Raw genomic sequence first — 16,092 nt, 5'->3', positions numbered from 1 at the left:
CTCTCAGAAGGGGCTGGCATTTAACGAGCTCGCTCTGTGTGTCTGGCATCGTGCTGGGTGTGTGTGTGGGACAGATGGAAATGGAAAGTTGCCTCCAAGGAGCCGTCACTGATGTTGTCATCGTGCCTGTCACCCTCTACTGATTTGCCCGGTTCGTGTGTCTGTCCTCATCTACCAGATCATACGTGCCTTGAAGGCCGGGGCCTCTTCTGTGTGGCTGTGTGTCTCCAAGACACTGGATAGTGCCTGGCACGTCTCCTGCTGCAGAAAGGGTGAATGAGGACATGATCGTTGGCGAGTTAAGACACTGCAGGCACCGCTGGGGTCCTGTGGAGCCAGAAGGGCCTGGGTTGGAATCTGTGACCCGTGTCTGTGGAGTGACTCGGGACAAGGGACTCCTGGATTCCTTGCCCTTCTCTACTCAGTGGGGGTGACTCATCGTCGTCCTTCATAGGGTTGGTGTTGGTCCCAAAATAGTCGTGCACGTGCCGACACCCAGTGTCGTGTCTGGCGCACAGCAGATGCTCAGCACGTGGTAGGGAAGGTCACTCACGGCTGCCTGGGGGAAGGCTTCCAGGAAGGAGGGGTGTTGCTTGGGCCTTGGAAGTCTTTCTGAGCAGAGCAAGGTGGGCCGTGCTGGCCTTTGAACTGGGAACTGCTGGTTGGCGTGGACAGTTGATCAAAGGTCCCCGTCCCCAGAGCCCACGGGAAGGCCGAGCGGCCGGCCGGCAGCAGGCAAGGGAAAGGGGCCTCCTGTCCGCGAGAGGGAGCGAGTGGCCGGACTTGGGCCCGGCGACGGAGGACTGCGGCAGTTCTGCAGTTGACAAGCTGTCCTGACCAGGCAGCCGTGAGGTTGGTGGCTCTGAGGGATGTTGCCTTAGCGTTGTGCTGCCCACAGGAGAGTGGCGGCTCCGACAGCCAGTGCCCCGTGCGCTCAGGCCACCTGGGACCACCTGGCACTTGGCTGCCAGGACGGCACGAGGGGCGGTGCCTGGGGTTCGATTTTGGTTGCGTTCTTTCCGGTTCCGCTCAGGCCCGATGGCACTTGTGAGCACGGCTTTCCCTGACCTCCTCGTGGAAGTAGTGGCCCTCTGGTTATTCCCCGCTGTCCTGGTCCACAGCTCCACCATGCGTCATGATATTATAACCACTTAGGCAAGGTATTTGATTTCCTCTCTTTCTCCCACCCTAGGAGGAGGTAAGCTGAGGTCAGGAGACCTGTGTGCCTTGTTCACAGCCTAAACACACAGCAGGCCTCTTATTTACTGCATCGTAGTTGATCAGGCCAGGTGGTGATCCACAGAAATCAGGTGGTGATTTCTTTCGGCGGCTGTGAAGAGGACAGACTAGAGGGAGACACGCTTTTTGAGCATCTGTGTAACTTGGTCAGCCCAGCAGTTCCCCCGGCGGACAGCAGTGTGCCCATTTTACAGTTGAGAGCTTTGAGCGGCCGTGTAACTTGCCCAAGGCTATCTATCCAAGAGAAGGCAGAGCAGGAGGCTGAGAAGGGTGTTGTGTGTGTGGTGTGCGTGTGGTGTGTGAGGTTTGTGTGGTGTGTGAGGTGTGTTTGTATGTGTGTGTGTTTGTGGTGTGTGTGTTGTGTGTGTTGTGTGTGTTGTGTGTGTGGTGTTTGTGGTGTGTGTGTTGTGTGTGGTGTGTGTGTGTGGTGTGTGGTGCGTGTGTGTGTGGTGTGTGTGTGTGTAGCACTGCCTGCTGTGGAATGCTGCTGGGGTCCTTAGGTCGGGGTTCCTCTTTGTCACCTGGGAGAGACAGGCTTTCAGTAAGAACTCTGTGCTCCCTGTATGGAGGAAGCAGGCCCCATGCTGGGCGGCAGGACCAGGTGTGGTTGGGGTCACAGTACAGCCCCCAGGGGTCCACGGTCTGCTGGGAGGAATTGGTGACAATTGCTATGCTTGCTGCTGTCCACGGCCAAGCAGGACAGGGAGAGGAGTCCTCCGGGGCGGGCTCTTGAGGGTCTGGGGGTCCTTGGAGGGTTGGGAGGTTGGGCTGGGCTTGCAATGGCCATCAGAGCTCTTCCTAGGGACGTGAGGCGTTCAGCTAGGCAAGTGAGTGGGGACACCGAGGCACAGCACTGCCCCTTCCGCTTCTGCCCTCCCAGGCCCCTCGCATGTCTTCTGCCATCTCCCCGCGCCCTCCTGCTGCAGAGTTGCGCCCTCACTTATCACATGGCCCGCAGCCCTGCTTTTTCTCCTTTTATCAGTTACTCCCTAGAATAACCCCATTGTGGTGGTCTGGGTTATCTCACGCTCCTCCCGGGAGGGGGTGGGTGGGCTCGGGCACCAGAAGGCACAGAATGGTCACGGCGAGAAGTAAGATGCCCGCTTTCCCCCCGCTCTAGCTGCTCCGAGCAGCTGCCCCGTGTCTGCGAGGCTGCACCCTGCGGGCACAGATGTAGGAATAATCGCCATTTGTTAAGCCACGTGCTGTGCAGGGCACGTGTCAGACCTTATTCCATTCCAGCCCCAGACCAGACCTATGGGGTGGGCACTAGAACAGTCTCTTTTAGTGCTGAAGTAACTGGGAGCCCAGACAGGCAAAGCAGGTCTCCCCCAGGGAACACAGGCAGGATTGGAACACAGTTCTCACTGATTCCAAAGCCGCTGGTTCACGCAGCTTGGAACTGAGAGACACAACTTCTACTCCCTTCTCAGCCCCCAGTGACTGTGTGACCTCGGGCAGATCGCCTCCCTTCTCTGGGCCTTGGTATCCTCATTGCTAGGGAGACCGTCTAATTTCTCTTCTAGCCTGGGAGTGAAGGCAGCAGCACTTGCTCTGGGAAGACAGGTGTAAGCCAGGATGCCTCTGGTGCTGTCGGTCCTGGTGGGCCTGGCGCTGCTGCTATGCTGCCATTTTCTGGGTCCACATCGGCTCCTCCAGTTTTTCCTTTGCAATTGTGTGGCCAGTTCGCATTTCTTCTTGGCCTTATATCATCTCACAAGTCTGTTTTTAGCTGCTTGGAAGAACCCATTTTTCTTTGAGCCCTGTTACCCCAGGCTGCTGCTAGAGCATGCCCGACCTTTTTTTTCTAAAATTTAATTAACTGATAGGCCCTCGTGGTGATTGATAGCACACATTCTAGTTGACGGGGGAGGGTCTGCGGGATGCAGGGCTGCCCCCCACCTCCACGGACACCCCAACCAGCATTCCTGGAGATGGCTTAGCAGCCGGGACCTGTTCTCCCATGGCGGGGCCTGGGCTCCTGGGGTCCACACAGGCTGAGTCTGGAGACCAGGCTTGTCACTGAACAGCCATGGGGTTGCTTAACGGATGGTGTTTATCAAAGCTTGATTAATCTTCCAACCTGGGGAAGTGGGTGGAACCCCACTTTTACACATGAAGAAACTGAGGTTCAGAGAGATCCAGAAAACTACCAAGATTATCTCAGGAGAGCGCGGAGAAGCTGGCATGCCCTCCTATCTGTCAGCATTCAGCCTCCCTGCTCCTGCTTAGCCTGTGGTTCTCAAGACTGCAGTGAGATGTACAAGGTGCCTCTAGGTTATAGAGGGGCAAACTTAAAAAAAATTGTTTTATATTTATTTTAACTTGAATTAGAAAAAGACCATGATTGGCATAGGAGACCTGTAATTTTTCAGATATTACTGCTTAGGATGTAGTTATGTAAGTTACAAAAAGGTCAGTTTTGCAAAAATGTTAAGGTAGCAACATGTGGACACAGCCCTCCTGCAGAGCGCTGAATTTGGAGCACACGTCCTTGCTTCGATTGGTGGCACTTTGGCTGTGTGGCCCCGGCCACATCACTGGAGACAGAGTGTTCCTCAGACTGACCTGAGTGGCTCTATGTCACTGTGCTGTTTAGTCCACTGTGATCCTCCCTAAATCCAGAAGATTCATGATGAAACGATTGCACAGCTCAGTCTGAAACTAGATTGAAAACAAAAAGAATCTCGGAATGATAGTGCTTTGTAATCCTATAATTCTGCTCGAATTGACAAAGTCAGCTGATCTCAGCTCTGCCAACTCTATTCTACTTATTGAGCACCAAAGTTTTCCAATCAACTCCTGTATTACTCTCTGGGATTGAATTATGAAGTAGTAAATATCACCACTATGCAATCAATCCATGACTCATTCATTCATGTTTTTTTCATTCATTTCTCCTCAGTAAATAGGGGATAAATACTACCTACCCTATGGGCTTATTGTGAGAATTAAATAAGAGATCATACTGAAGGGCTTACTTCAGTGCCTGACATATAATCAGCACTCAGGGATTATTCGCTATTTTTAAACCAAGTGTTAAAATGGAGTTAGAGGATCAAAACATACAGACCTATGGAAATAAAGACCATTGAGGATGCGTGAGTTACTAATATTGAACAGTAACTTTAGTTCTGAGTTCCTGGTTAGCAGGACACACTGACTAGATTATATTTGTGTCTAAATCAAGGCTTGGCAAACCTTTTCTCTCAAGGGTTGAGTAGTAAATATCTTTGGCTTTGTGGGCTGTACAGTTCTGTCACTACTAGTCAGTTCTGCCTTTGTGTCTGGAAAGCAGCCATAGACCGTACGTAGATGAATGGACATGGCTGTGTTCCCATAAAACTTTATTTATAAGAACTGGAAATAGGGGCTTCCCTGGTGGTGCAGTGGTCAAGAATCCCCCTGCCAATGGAGGGGACACGGGTTCGAGCCTTGGTCCAGGAAGATCCCACGTGCTATGGAGCATCTAAGCCCGTGTGCCACAACTACTGAAGCGAGCCACAACTACTGAAGCCCACACGCCTAGAGCCTGTGCTCCGCAACAAGAGAAGCCACCACAGTGAGAAGCCCGCGCACTGCAACAAAGAGTAGCCCTTGCTCGCCGCAACTAGAGAAAGCCCACACCAGCAATGAAGACCCAATGCAGCCAAAAATAAATAAATTAATTAAAAAAAAAAAGAACTGGCAAAGGGCCTACAGGCTATAGTTTGCCCCTTGGTCTAAATGAAGGAAACCTGTTTGTCTTTGAAAGTGAGAGACTCCTCCTGGATATAAACACTAAAGAAAACTTGTTACAAGATGTAGTCTTTATATGAGGCTCGTTAAGCAGCATGTGGATGGTACTTTCTTTGGGGTTTTACGGAAAATCCAAAAGACCTTCACACTGCTGGTTCTCTTACCGTTTGCATAGCAGACATTTGTTGAAGGCTTATTACGTGCCATCCTCTGATGCTCTGACCCACAGTACAACCTAAAGACACGTGCATTGTGGCAGGGGCTGCAGCGTTAGCAAGGGGTCATCTTGGTGACTCTTCAGGGTGTCATTTCACAGGAGTGTTTTCAGTGTTGGATGCTCTTTCCAGCCCTGGAATTACACACAGGCCTCAGTGCTAATTTGAGTGGCAGGCCCGGGCGCCCAGATCCTACCACACAGGGTGCCTGGGACGGACTGGGAGATCCTTGCCCTCCTTTGGCTGAGAGCTGCAGTTGTTGGAAGACGGCGGTCTTTGGAGCAAAACACAGCCAGGTTGTGAAACTTTGCTGTTTCATAGCTGTGTGACCTTGCTGTAGTTCCTAAACCTCTCTGAGCCTCACGTTCATCATAGGCAAAGTCAGGACCATAACACCACTGAATCTCTAGTTCTTACCTGAGTATTTGCTCCTTCAGTGTTAGCTCCTCCCCGTGGGGGCCCAGGGGCTGCTGCTGGCCCTCCCTCATCCCAGGAAGCCAGGTCCCGGCTTTTTCAGCTGGAGCCTGAAGTGTGAGAATGGCCGTCCCCTCCTCCTGGGTGAGTGTTTAGTGTAAAAAGGCTTGAGAAAACACTGGCCTGCGGAATTCCAAAGTTAATGAAGGGGGCAGATTCCAGGAGGGTCTCTGTTTGACCTCTCACCCTTTCCCCAACACCCTGTTATCCCTGAGCGGGTTTGGAGGCAATGGAAGGTTTATAGCTACTACACAAAAAATTTCTCACGCAGTGGGGCAGGGCCATGGCCTTGGCCCCTGGAAGCCTGGGTCAGCGTGGGTGAGTTTGAGCCTCTTCCCTGTGGCGCCTGTTTAACCTGGCTAATGTGAGAGGCAGGGCAGGCCATCGGGGGAGAAGGGGAGCATATTTGAGAAAGCTGGGGAATGATTCTCAGTTTCTCCAAAGGAGGGGCAGAGTGAGGGGCTGTGTGAGAAGTTTGAAAGGAGACTCGGCTGCCTTAAAAAAAAGGGGGAACATTTTCTTCATTATTCTGACATTAGAACCCATACATTCTATTCAGTTAGGACTAGGGGTGTAGGATAAAGAGAACACGCTTTTGTGGGTGGCTGCAGTTTCAGGAGATGCTGTCTGCCTCTGCTTTATAGAACCTTCAGGGAAAAGGCTTTGGAGGCCAGAGCTAGGCAGTGACGTGCCATAGCTTAGGACGCTGGAGGCTGGAGTCCAGCTCTGTCTGTGTCTGCCACTCTGGGACTCGGGTGGCTATGGTGGGCCCTCGAGGAGCTTCGGGGCCTTGGCTTTGCGCTTGCGTTCCCATCTGCCCTGGTTGCTCTCTCTTCTCACCTGTCCCCTTCCTGGCACCCATGGTGGTGGGGGGAAGCTTGGTCCCCCTTTCTTGGTCCTGTTAAAGTGTCAGCCGTGCTCATAGCTGGTTTTGCAGGGCAGTTGCTGGCAGTGGGGTCTTTCCCTCCCGTCTACCTATCTGCTACCGTCTATGACTCCGCATGGGGGTGGGGATTTCTGGGGAGAGGGGGTCGGCTCCACCTAGTTACCAGGAACGGCCCTGAGCCTCCCCATCTCCCCCGTGGAGGCTTATCTGGCTCCAGCCAAAGAGCAGCTGCTCCCGGTGAGGTCTCTGAGTCACTCAGAGGTTCAGGACTGGCTTTGACAGGCGATGACGTAAACAAATAAACATGAGCCAGGACAAGCCCCCAGCTTTCTGCTCACCCAGGGGCCCTGGAAACGCCTTGTTGCATGTTCGGGGAATATGAGGATGCTCGTCAGAAAGCGAATTTTCCTGATGGAGAAATGCTCCAGGGAGGTGATGGGGGTGTGTTAGAAAAATCTGGTGTTTCCTGGCTGTGTAATCTTGGGGAGGATGCTTGGCCTCTCTGGGCCTTCATCGCCTCCTCTGTGAAGCTGGTTATTGTGAAATTTAGATGACCTCAGTCTAAAACCCAGCTGGTGGTTAGTCCCCCTTCTCGGAACCTGACGCAGAGTAAACCCCGGACTTGGGCCAGATTTGCGAGGCGGATTGCTTCTGAGACTGTCCTGTTTTCCAGTCGTTGAGTCAGCTCACGCTGTTCTTCGGACTTCTCTGAGGCTTCAGCTCCGCGCCTTTCACTGAAGGGGCGGTCCTTGCCTTGTGCCCCTCGTGCGCTTGTTGAGAGGACCGGGTGAGTCACCACTGGGAAGGTGCCTGAGGGCTGGGCAGCGTAGCCGTGTCTGGTTGAGTGGCAGAGCCCAGCGTTGGTGGCTGAGCCTGATTCCTGGGGAGGGAGTGTGAAGGAGGCGGAGGTGACTGGGTCGAGCACATGCCAGAGGGTTAAGGCCAAGTGGCACTGGACCGCTGAGGCGTGTTCGGGATGCAGGCAGCCCCGGCCCCCTTTAAAGTAGCGGTGCTCTGGGGGTGCTCTGGGTGCCCCCAGCTCTCTGCTCCGCTCCGTCCTTCTCGGTGACTCTGCTGCATTTGGGGGTTTCTTTGCATGATGTGAGTCATCCAGATCTGAAACACAAACCAAGAAGCCACAAAGGGCCACTTATCAATGACCCTGTTCCCACCCCCAGGATTAACAAGTGTCACGTGATGTTGCGTGTTTGCTTTGGATCATTGCTTTTGTAGATATTAAAAAAAAACTAGAGATGAGGGCTTCCCTGGTGGCACAGTGGTTGAGAGTCCGCCTGCCGATGCTGGAGATGCGGGTTCGTGCCCCGGTCTGGGAAGATCCCACATGCCGCGGAGCGGCTGGGCCCGTGAGCCATGGCCGCTGAGCCTGCGCGTCCGGAGCCTGTGCTCCGCAACGGGAGAGGCCACGGCAGTGAGAGGCCCGCGTACCGCAAAAAAAACAAAACAAAAAAAACAAACAAACTAGAGATAAAATGGACGTTTGTAGGGCCTCTTCTCCCATTCCATTTCCTTCCCTTCACAGAAGTACCACTCTTCTGAACTTGGTCTGTCTGGAGGGCATTCGAGCACCCTTTGGATACTTGAAATTCTTGTGGAAGTGGCGTGATGTAGGGTGTGATGGCTGCAGTTCGCTCCTTTCACCCCTCATTATGTTTGGGTGATGCCGCCGCTGTGGCTGATACTTCATGCCCCTCGTGGTAGACTTTGGGCTGTTTCCAGGTTTCTGCGGCCACAGGCAACACTGGGGTGAGCTTCCCTGCACACATCTCCAGGTACACGCGTAGGTGTCCCCAGGGACGCAGGGCATGGCGTAGGCACACTTTCAGCCTTGCCACAGGTTGCTGCACTGCCGTCCTGAGGCTTCATCTGCTCCCTAGGTAGCACCACCTCCACGTGGCTTTGAGGTTTCCAAGTTGACATTGCGTTTGAATTCAGATAGCATTGGTGTTTTGCATCTTCCTGAGGTTGATAAATGCTTCGATAGCAACACAAATAATGGTGAAAGGGGAAATTAGGGGAAATTCAGGCTCAGGCTAAGCAGACTGTGGTGTGGTGAGTAGGTGAGGAAACACTTACGGACACATCGGGCGTCCTGTGCTCCCAGGTGTCAGGATGCGGGGCATGAAGGGGAGGACTCTTTTCTTGCTGCCTGGCGAAGCCAGTGCTTTCCTGATGCTTCTATGGTATAATGTTTGAGTCTTGTTCTCAAACGTTCTGTCAAGTGGTCACGTCTGGCACAGTGGGCATAGCAGGGGTCGATGTGTAGGCACTGATGGTACAGTGCTTGGGTATCTGTTACCCTTTGTTGAGTTCCCGCGATGTGCCAAGATGGAACTAATTCTCCCAGCCACCCCGACAGGTGTAAATGCTATCTGAATCTAACGTCACAGGTTTGAACACGCAGGCTCAGATGGGTTCACATACCCAGCGAGTAAGGCTGAAGCTGGGATTCTGACCTTCCCTGGGACCTGACCAGGTTCCCCAGGCTGCCTGCTCCCTGCCCCAGAAATGTCAAAACGCATCGCGGGAAAAGCCAGGACTCTGGTCCCAGATGGACAGAGGGGATCCTGCGGGGGGCCTGGCTCTCTGTGCCTGATGGGAGTGACACTAGCCTGCTCTATTTACAGTCCCTGGTTCTCCCGCGGTGTCTCCGGAAGTCACGACCTGCTGGCCGGCACTTGGGGAGGACAGGAAGTTGTAACCCTGGCTCTGCTGGCTTGCTGGGGGCATGTTGTTCCCGTGGCCACAGGGGAGACGGGGTGGGGCAGGCAGGACATGTGGGAACAAAAAAACCCCTACAGCAGACAATTCAGGTCATATAGTGGACGACTCCTGGATTATTAGGAGATGACTCAAATTTGGGTCAGGAAGCCTGGGCTGCAGGAAGATAATGTGAAATCTTTGGATTTTTCCGGGAGTTCTTGCCTTTTAAAGGATTTTTTTTTTTTCTAAGTTATCAGCCGAGGGATCATGGATTTTGGATTTTCCGAGGCAGGGGTTTATGGGGAATATGGGGGTGTTTGGAGGGGGCGGGTGGGGGGGGAGGGGTGGGAGCTGAGGAAGAGGAAGATGGGGCAGGAATGGGCACATTCCATCCCAGCTTCTTCCGGATTCAGTTTCTCTCCCAGGAACAAGGGGCCGATTCACGTGGCTCCAGCGGCCTCGCCGGCCTGGAGTTGGGCCCGTGCCTGCCAGTGACTAAGGAGGAAATGCCATTTCACTTATCCTGTGGCCCCGCATCCTTCAGGCTCTTGTCTATCTGCATTTTGCGGCTGCTTCATCTTTTTGGCATTTGCCTCTTTCCTTTCTTTTTCTTCTGGGTAATATGCTGAGGCGACGTGGGCTACGACTCCATGAAACCCAACCAAACTTCCGTCTTCCACACACCGTTGGTCTCGGGCGAGCTGGGCTTCGTGTTTTCAAGGCGGTCTGCAGTTTGGAGAGTTGGTCCGTGTGACTTGTGCGTTGTCAGTCCTGTAGCGTTCCAGGCAGTTCTGAATCCGAGGTGGGACTTCTGGTTAAAAACGTCCAGGTGGAATTTTTAGATGGGAGAGCCGCCACTGTCCGAGGGCCACTGTCACAAGGGGGTGAAGGGCACCACCATCACTGGTGGTGAGAGGAGATGGCAGATCTTCTGGGAGGCGTTCCACCTCTGCCAGTCCCTGCTGGTCTTGGCTTTGAGCCCAGCTGGGGGGTCTGCAGGGCCTCCTGGCTCCCCTGGCACAGCCAGCTGCTCTGTCCTGTGTGCTCTTTTCTCTGATATGCTTCTGCCGCGTGGGTCTGTCTCTGCCAGGAGCCCGGGAGCGTTTCTGGTGGGAGGACAAGGTTTTGGCTCACCTTGTACTCAAAGCCCTTAACGTGGGGCCAGTTCGTGTTTGTGGATGAATGCAGAGCTCTCCAGAGACCCGGTTGGGACTTTTCAGATTTAAAGGGGATGGGATCCTGCAGGCTGCTTTTCCCCTTGTGTGCCAGTCAGAGGTTGTAAGTGAATGTCTGCTGTGTTCTCAGGGTTGGTCTGAGAAGGACATGCCTCCCCCTCCCTAAATCAGATGAGACGGCAGGAAACCAGTATAAAAGGGGATTAATAAAATGGTGTGTCTCAGAGTGAGGAAGCCTGCGTTTGCACTGTGGCCTTGTTACTTATGAGCAGGTGACCCTAGACCGGGCAGTTCTCCGAGCCTCAGTTTCCCCAGCTGCAAAATGGGAGCAGTACTACCCTCCCACACTCAGGGGATGGTTTCCTGAGCTGGCGCATGCAGATTTAATATGGGGAGGGAGCTGTCTGGGGAGTGACCCATGGACACTGCTTTTCATTTATGAGCTCAGTGGGCGGGATGGACCTTTCAGAACCGCTGGGAGCTCTGCTGGGGGTCAGTGCTGTCCTTAGGGGGCCTGGTGTGTGGGGGGCGGGTATGGGGGTCCAGGAATGGGGAGGCCTGCATGGTGGAAAGCCGGGCAATGGGCAGCCCCTGCAGAGACACAGGGATTACCCTCTGGGAGGCAGTGACCAGCCATCTGGAGCAGAGGTTGCGGGGAAACTGTTTGGCCAAAGGATTTTGGAACCAGACAGAAACAGGGCCCTCCGAGCTCTTTCGCTTCTAGGATTGTTGTTCTGGGATTGTCCCCGAGGCTGGGACTCACCCTGTGCCTGCAGCTCGAGAGTGAGAGCGGCAGGAGGTTTTTCTAATTGGGGGCGGGGCGGGGGGCGCAGAGGCTGTGCTTATGGGGCCAGCCCCGAGGCTCCCGCGCACCATGTCCATCCTCGACCCTGCCTCGAGGCCAGCTCTGCTACATTAGGGCTGGGGGAGCGGTTAGCGGGGTGTGGGTGTCCCCTGGCTGTTTGGGGAGGGCGATGGGGTGATGGGGGTGCTGAGAGGTGTGGAGTGATGAAAACATGCACAACGGGGTGACGCTTCTGAGGCTGGTTTTTCTTCCTTAACACATTTCCTAGCTTTGGAACCTGCTCTGTTGCCTGGGCCTCTCTGAGCTTTGGTGTCCTGATCTGCAGACTGGGGGTAGGGACCTCCGTTTTGTGGGGCAGGTGTGAAATCCTGACCTGAAATGGTCATGCTTGAAGGAGGCCGACAAAGAAGCCTAATAATCCCTTCCTATTTTCTTTTCTTTTTTATTTTAATTAATTAATTAATCGGCTGCATTGGGTCTTCGTTGCTGCGCGCGGGCTTTGTCTAGTTGCGGCAAGCGGGGGCTACTCTTCGTTGTGGTGCGCGGTCTTCTCATTGCGGTGGCTTCTCATGTTGCAGAGCACGGGCTCTAGGCGCACGGGCTTCGGTAGTTGCGGCTCGCGGGCTCTGAAGAGCAGGCTCAGTAGCTGTGGCGCACGGGCTTAGTTGCTCCATGGCATGTGGGATCTTCCCGGACCAGGGCTCGAACCCATGTCCCCTGCACTGGCAGGCGGATTCTTAACCACTGTGCCACCAGGGAAGCCCCCTCCCTAGTTTCTTAACTGTTCTCTGTCACTGGTAAATCTCTGTTGGACTGATACCCTATGAAGCCCATACCAGTCAGATCAGTGAAATTAAATGGCTCCCTGATGATAGTAATTAGATTAGTAACAAATAATCAGAGCTAACATTCATCTAGTGCTTATTAAGTCCTGGGCAATGCACATCAGGCCTCATCTGTTATATGATTTAATTCCCTCAATCATCCTAGGATTGCAGTGCTATAATTTGCCCCATTTTACAGATGAGAAAAATGGAGGATCAGAGAGGCTGAGTACAGTGTCTGAGGTCACACAGCTGAAAAGTGGCTGCATTGGTATTCCAGCCCCAGCAGTCTGGTTCCAGAGCCTGTGCTGTTAATCACTGTACTAGCTTGCCAGGAGGAGGGAGAGAGACAGAGAGAGAGAGAGAGAGAGAGTGTGTGTGTGTGTGTGTGTGTGGTGGAGGGCATTAGAGATCATTGTAAGGCATTTCTGTGCTAACATATTGGTGGGGGAGGCTTGCTTGCAGAAGCTCTGACAAAGACACCACAGTTGAGGATTCTGGAAGGGATGGGGATGTGAGCTTTACTCAGGCTCCCACAGCTTGTCAGTCCCAGTGCCTGCACTGGGAGGGTCTGGGGCAGCACCTGCGGACACCCACCTGCTCCTCTGCCGGCTCTGCACTGTGTGGGATGAGGCGGGGGCCCGACAGGACTCCCGGAACTGCCTGACCTCCCCATCTGGGCTCCATGTCTGCCCAGCTCCTCTCAGGAACTCCTCCCTCTGGTTGACCGCCAGGGTCCTTTGATCTGGACATTGCTTTTTCGGGCAGTGTGTCAGCTGAGTGGATCCAGGTGCATCTGTTTCGGGGACATCCCCCCACCTCCAGGAACACTGCCTCCTGCCTGCTGCGCCCCGGACCCGCACAACAGAGTGGCTGCTGCTCCCGGCTGCCAGGCTTAACCTGCTGGCCTGGCAAAGGCTCTGCAGGGCTGTAGACCATGACCACTGCAGCCGCTGTGAAGTACGGAGCTGGAGCCCCCAGGGAGACGACGGTCCCAAGGAACAGGCTCCTGCGAGCCGGGCGCTGCTTGGGGCCCTGTCTTGTCACGACTACAACCCCTGTGTACTCACTGTCTTACAGACAGGAGACTGAGGCCCAGGGAGGTTAAGCAACTTGCCCAGCGCCAGCCGTGTATCTGCGGGCGTGCTTAGTGCGCCTGTCCTGCTCTGGGAAATCGAGTGTGTCTGTTGTGACCCGGGGTCGGGGCTGCACGGGACCTCCTGGCTCCATCCGGGTCTCAGATTCCTCTTATCTTTCGGCGAAGACAGAAAGTGCGGCTTTCCTTCCCATAAACTGTTTTAACTGAACCTCACCGCAGGTCCCTGGGCGGTGCTGGTTTCAGGATGGATAAAGAATGGGCGCGGCTGGGGCGGGACGTTGGCGGATGGGGAGGGGGCAAGGGTGCAGCCGGCCTTTGGAGGCGACTTGGATTTGAGTGCCCCCGGTTGGGTGAGCCTCGGGCATTTGGCCATCTCTTCACTGCCTCGAGGGGAGAGTCCGTTTCCTCAGATGCCGCCTGCTTTTCAGTTCTGTGACCCCGCAGTTTGAGCGTTTGGAGCTGGGACTCAGCTCGCTGTGCAGAAATCTATACTAAACACATAGACAGTTTAGGAAGAAGGATTGTCTGTTTCACTGAAGGTTATATAATCCTAATAGCTAAAGTTTAGAGCAGTTCCCAGGCGTCTTTACACGTGTCAGCTCATGAAACCCACACAGCTACTCTCTGAGATCGATACTATTATCACCGCTCCCATTTTACAGATGAAGACACTGAGGCTCAGGGGAGTTAAGTAATCTGCCAGAGATCCCTCAGCTAAGTGGCCGAGTGGGGATTTGAACCGAGGGAGAGGCTGCAGAGTCATGCAGGTGACACTCTGCTGGGTTATAGCACTGCACTCAGAGAGGGGCATCCAGCCTTCTGGGGCTGACTCTGCCCCATGTTACCGGAGAAGTCGGATTATCCCCATTGTGAGAGATGAGGAAAGACGGCTCCGAGCAGTTAAGGAATTTGCCAGAACTCAACAAGTTGTAAATGGCGGCATTAGGATTGAACCCAGGCGGACTGACTCCAAATACAGGGTCACTCTTATATCCTCTCCTTTCTTCCTAACTCGGAGGCTCAGCTCACGTCACCTCGTCCAGCCAGCCTTTCCGTGCAGGTGCCTGTGCTCTGCTGTTTTGGAGTGGGTGGTTTCCCCAACGTCCTCCCCGTCAGTCCCGCAGGGTCAAGCACAGTGTCCTCGTTGCTTCTGCTCCCCGGCACCTCCATTCAAGCCAGGATTTCCCCTGCATGTAGGATGATCAGAAAACGTGGTCCATTGAGCTGGGCCCTGTGTGTGCCCTTTGGTGCCGGCAAGCCACAGGGTGTCAAGATGAATCCCGGGCCATGTGTGCTTCCCTCGTAGCCAGGTCCCTTGAGGTCCAGCCTGCTCTGGCCACCCGCCTACAGGGATCATTTTCTAACGTGGACTCCTCACATCCCTTACAGGGAGGCAAAGATTTGTAGCTGAAAGAAGACGGAAGACGAGGGTTTGAGTCATGGTTCTACTGTGTGATCCTGGTTGATTCTCTTAAACCCTCAGTTTCCCTAAATGTGCAATGGGAGAGAATGAGGAACACCTACCTCATGTCCTTCCTGGGTCATCCGTGCAGGGCAGGTCCGTGCTGGCGCTCGACAATGATTTGTCGCACAAACAATTCAATGATGAGTAGTAGGCAGTCAGGGACCTCAGTTGTGGGCTTGGTCCAGGAGTTAGACTTACAGTTATCCTTGGTATGCACTCAGCCCAGGACTGAACGCACAGTAGGTCGTCAGGAAATAGTTGTGAATTGACTTGTCTGTACAGGCGTACATCGTTCTATTGCTCTTTGTAGATATCGCGTCTTTTACAAATTGAAAGTTTGAGGCAACCCTGCGTGGAGCAAGTCTATCGGCGCCATTTTTCCAACAGCGTTTGCTCACTTCGTGTCTCTGTGTCACATTTTGGTAATTCTCGCAATATTTCAAACTTTTTCATTGCTGTTATATTTGTTATGATGATCTGTGATCTTTGGATGATTACAACTGTAATTTTTTGGTTTTCTTTTGTATTTTTTTTTTTTGCGGTACGCGGGCCTCTCACTGCTGTGGCCTCTCCTGCTGCGGAGCACAGGCTCCGGACGCGCAGGCTCAGCGGCCATGGCTCACGGGCCCAGCCGCTCCGCGGCATGTGGGATCTTCCCGGACCGGGGCACGAACCCGTGTCCCCTGCATCGGCAGGCGGACTCCCAACCACTGCGCCACCTGGGAAGCCCTTCTTTTGTATTTTTAAATTAAGGTATGTACATCGTTTTTTTTTTTTTCAGAGATAACGCTGTTGCATGCTTAACAGACTACACTATGGTGTAAACGTAACTTTTGTGTGCACTGGGAAACCAAAAAAATTCGTGCGCCCCTCTTTATTGCCGTATCGCTTTATTGCCGTGGTCTGGAACCAAACCTGTAGTATCTCCGAGGCATGCTTGTATTTATTCATAACCGAGCTGGAGACGGGCGATTTCGTCCTGGTCTCTGGATTTTGGCTGCGTTTTCTTTCATAGCAGGAGTTACTGCAGGGAGATGGAATGGAGGAAGATCGAAGTGCCCTGCTTTAGTCCCCACTCACCCCGACGAGGACAGAAGCAGGACTGGCATTCCTGGTGGGCGGCGTCGGGCTGTCTCCTGAAGCTTCCCTTATAACGGCGGGAGACCTACATTTCTTCTGCCCTGATTCCATCACACGTTTAGGAGCAAGGAGCTTGACATGGCGGAGGCAGTGTCAGTGCCTCTCCACGCGCAAGTCAGGGGAGCGTGAGTGCCATCCTGGTTCTCACAGCAGGATGGATCGCATTTGTTCTTGCCAGCTGAGGCCGCCCAGAGGCCCTGCGTGTTACTGGGGGTGGCTGACCCTCAGTCATGTGACCTGGGCAAGGCCACACGTGTTGGAGTCTTAGTTTTCACATCTGCCACATGAGGAGTGGGGGTGAGGCTTAGAGG

At 53.8% G+C, this 16,092-nt stretch overlaps 1 long non-coding RNA gene across 1 annotated transcript in view; it reads left to right on the top strand.

Moving 5' to 3' along the window:
• The window catches only part of LOC309835539, a 230,352-nt gene that overhangs the window by 70,438 nt on the left and 143,822 nt on the right, over positions 1–16,092 (top strand). The gene's annotated exons all lie outside the window — the stretch shown is intronic.

This window comes from Grampus griseus (assembly GCF_964374135.1).
Source record: "Grampus griseus genome assembly, chromosome: 17".
Taxonomy (NCBI): domain Eukaryota; kingdom Metazoa; phylum Chordata; class Mammalia; order Artiodactyla; family Delphinidae; genus Grampus; species Grampus griseus.
Note: the sequence above shows the minus strand (reverse complement) of the source record. Positions and strands in the feature narration are given on the sequence as shown.